We start from the raw sequence: 4,407 nt of genomic DNA on the forward strand, positions 1-4,407 counted from the left end.
GCTCGGCGAGGATGGACGGTGTGCACCTTTAATCCGCCCTGTTTTATTTTTCGCAGGTAACTTAAACGCCCCGCCCCCCGGTCCGCGGTCTGTGCTGCGTTCAAGAGCTCCGCGTAAAAAACCTGGAGTTAAGAGTTGCCGCTGCAAGTGCTTCTGAATCAAAAAAGTAGACTAAAACACTAGATGCGTTGTTTTCCTGGCTCAGTTTGCTACTTTAAAAACCAAAAGGCTCAAGGAAGCGCAGAATAAAGAGGAGACGTGGCGCGTTAAGCTTTTGTGATTTCATTAATTACATTTCTGCAATAGAAAAAGTGTTGACATAATGTAACTTTTATATCGAGTATCATCCAGGATGTTCTCATGACTTTGCTAGATGTGTCTTGATGGCAGCATAGAGTTCATTGATAATGTTAATTAATGCTCACTATTGCCTTCCCTTAACTGATAGTGATGAAGCTATTTAAAGTAGACTTTAGATGCTTTAAATACTTAAGATATGCTACAGACAATGAATCAGCAACAGCTTTGATGACAGACTAATCAATTAAGTACTTTATCAACCAAAAATCAGTAAAAACAAGCAATCTGAAGACTCATCTCGGGCTCTTGGAACTTGCAATGGACATTTTTCAGTATTTCCTGACTTGTAAAGACTAAACGACTAATTCATTAATTGAAAAAGAAAATGCTAACAGATGTATCAATAACATAACTTACAAATATTTCAGATATATAAGAGACCTGTGAAGTGTGCAGTACTTTCTTTCAAAATTACTTAGCAATATTTGCACATTGATAAACCTAATAAATAGAAATGGAAACATAAACCGCTTCATCTACTGTAAATTACATATAGAGGGAATAAATGTTTATATGTTGAGATTTGTTTACTGTTGGAGGACAGTCATTGATTATCTGGTGTATGATCGGAGCATCTGGTCAGATAGTGTTGGGACTGTATTGTGTGTGTGTGTGTTTGTGTGGTGTGTGTGTGTGTGTGTGTGTAGGAATGCAGTCCCTCGTTGGTACCTGCAACAGGAGAAGGGGTGTGGCACTGCTGATGTGTCCAAGTTGGAAATATGACACAAATCACATAACTGGCTGTGGAGAGAGAAATATAAAGAGGGGAAACCAACATGTAAGACTGCAACATGCATCTTATATATTTATGTTATATATTTATGTTTTAATGGTTATAATGACAAGTCAATGGGACCACTGTCAGTGTAAGCATGTAAGTACAGTGCAGTAATGTCTGCACTTGTTTCTGGTATCGTATTCTCTCTGTAAAAACAAATTAAAGATGAACTTTTATTTACTTGACAACAAAACACAAATGAAACAGAGAGAGACATGATGTTAGTGTATAAACCACAACATATGCCAAACAAGGGGAAGTGTCTACCTGCACTTTGCCTCCCATCCACCAATGAGCTTTTGGTTTAATTTCCTACCATATATGGTCAGAGAGAGGAGACAGAGAAAGAAAGAGAAAAAGACTTCCAGAAAGAGAGAAGGCTGCAGAGCAGAGAGGCAGAGGGAGGCGTGGTCTATTGTTGTGTCTTTGCTGCTGGTGTAAAGTTTCTTTTTTCAAAACCCTGTCATTACCCCGAGCCCCGGTCCTTCTGTTGTTTCAGATCTGTCACACATCAAAGATGGGCTGATAGAAGTGTAGGGGCGGCATGTTGCAGCATGAATAAGACGGAGCAGGGACACACTGTGTTTCATGACTGGGTTTCACTGGAGGCATTTAGATTAAACAGTAATACAGTATACAGTAATAGACACTTCAGATGAATGTTGATTCAGTCCTACTTCTGATGCAGCTGCTTGTTTCAGAGAGGAAACAGTTCACATTTTTTCCAGGCTGTCTTAAAACAATACTTGCATGGCCCGAGGGTACAATGAAAGCAGTGTCGGTCACTTTAATTGTTCTTACTGTCCACAGAAGATTCCTTCTTAAAGCAGTTTCAATGTAAGTGATCTTACAGTCCTCTTTCTGTGTAAAGATGCTTTCCAGTTCAACCAAAGCTGATGTGAAGCTTCAGCAGTCTGACTTAGACAAATCAAGCAGGTATCTTCTAAAGTTACAATCTTTTTAGTATTAAACTCCCTCTTTGTGTTTCTATTCCTCTGCTGGAGAGGAAACGCTCAATGAGGAAACGCTGTCGGAACGTAAGAACAAAGAGGACATTTGGTACTGAAAACTCTGCGACTTTGGAAGATAACCAGTTTAATTTGTATTGCCCAGACGGCTGGAGCCTCACGTCAACTTCTGCTTAACTTCTGAATGCAGTTTTGCACCGAACGAGGACTGTGGATTTTGTCCCCCTTCACTTGCACTGCTTTAGAAAGCGGGCTTTTTGGGGCAGGTTTTGCCCTAGATACTGAATATTGTACAAACAGAGAACACCTTGTGGAGAGGAGGAATGATTATAACAACCTTTCAATGTACATATGGGCATTGAGTATAGTTTTGAGTGGTGAACTTGTCCTTTTAACATTTTTCAGCCTCTGTCCTGCTTCAGATACAAAATCAGTAAAATCCTTCACTCACTGTTGGTCCAACTATCTCTCGCCTATATTTAACGTAAGTACCAGTATTCCTACAAACTCAAAATACAAAATATTAAAGACATATCCTCCATTTCCTACACAGCTACTTTTGAAAACACACATTCCCACGAATCCTCCTCCGAGCTGCCCCCTTCTCCTCCTTTGTGATTGGATAAAACGGAGACTGGCTTTTATCTAAATTCGCCTCAACAGTAAACACTGAAGACGAGTTTTGCAACCAATTTGCAAACTCAGAGTTTATTTTTCGGCTGTAAACTGTAAAACAAAGCGTTTATCCAAAGCTGACTATGTTTCTCATCCTGTTGGCTCATTTCTGCAGCCACAGGGCACAGTCTGTTGTCACACCACATATAACGCAGCTTCCTGCAGCTCGCTTCAGGACAGGGAAACTGTCTCACACATGTCATAATGGCCTCGGTGTAAGATGATCATAGTCATATTTTTTCTGCATAAAACAGTGTAGATACTTTCACACTCCCTTCACCAGATAAAAAGCTGTTTCAAGTGAGTTAACACAGTAAAAACATGTATCATCTGTTGTTTTGTAAGATTTCAACAAGGAGCAAAAGCAGAGTCATGTCAAGTCATGTCAAGTCATGCAGGTGATTGTGGTAAATTTCACTAGGGGGGAAAGTGCAGGTAGACTGTTGTCAGAGGACGCCTGCATTTATTCGAACGTGTTTGAGCACATCGGCCCGCCTGTGTTTGGCGGATAGACGGCAGATTTTACCTACAGAGAAGTTCAGTGAGTTACACTCACAAACACAAGATTGCTCGTCCAGATCCACTCTATCGATCACTAAATACTTCAAGGTTAATTAGAAACATAGTCACAGTTTGGAAATGTCAGATTTAAAACAGGTTGTCATTTCTAACACACTTTTCCTCTGTGTGTCACTGTCACTGTTAGACCAACACTGACTGAATAGTGCACCCCGTTGTGGACAAAACTGGCAACTACAACCTGAAGTGTATCCACATTTTTGAGCTGTGTTTTTAGCATTTTCCAATGATTTACATGTACATGAAGCTACCTGTGGAAAACAAAAATAGGAAATTACAGAATTTACCCGGAAGCCTGAATTAAAAACTTGGCTGTGTGTTTGAAAGATAGCACAGAGGGTCTAATGAAAGACACTATAAAGGGCATAATGTCCTCTGTCCCTCTCACTTTTCAAAATTTAATTCGGCAGCATTTAGGCTTCATGAGCAGCAAGTGCTTTGTGACTTTTTTAACTCCTCTCAGGCTACTGCCCTCCCCTGATTGGTGGAATGTGTGCCTGCAGTCTGAGAGGACGCCTGCAGACACAACTCAGGGCTGCAAACCTTCCCACATCTGTAATCTGTATTATTGTCAGTATTCTCTATTAGTCAATCAATCAGTAAAGTGCTCTTTGCGGTTAAAATATAAACGCAACATTTATGAGTTAAGTATCAGGTCTCTGAAAACTAAATGTGATTTTAAGTGACTTAAGTGTATAAATAATACTGCAATTTACATAGCATTTTATTTTATTAGACCACCATTAATCGGAAAAGCCCTATAACCAATTTCACAGTGTATTATTTGCCATCAACTGGAAGAGAAAAAAAATTCAACCATGACACATCAACTTTTTATGAGTTTTTATTTATTTATTTATTTGATTTTTAAGTGTTTTATTATTTTTTTTCTCCAAAAAAATCCTGAGGTATTCACAATATAATGGCATTTATTCTGTTTGAAATGAGACTCTGGGGGTGGGGAGAGGGGGGATGGGGGGTAAAATACAGCCAATAAAAAAACAAAAAACAAACAAACAAACAATCAAAATAAACGAAACAGGCAGT

Source organism: Enoplosus armatus, chromosome 2 (assembly GCF_043641665.1).
Source record: "Enoplosus armatus isolate fEnoArm2 chromosome 2, fEnoArm2.hap1, whole genome shotgun sequence".
Lineage (NCBI taxonomy): Eukaryota > Metazoa > Chordata > Actinopteri > Centrarchiformes > Enoplosidae > Enoplosus > Enoplosus armatus.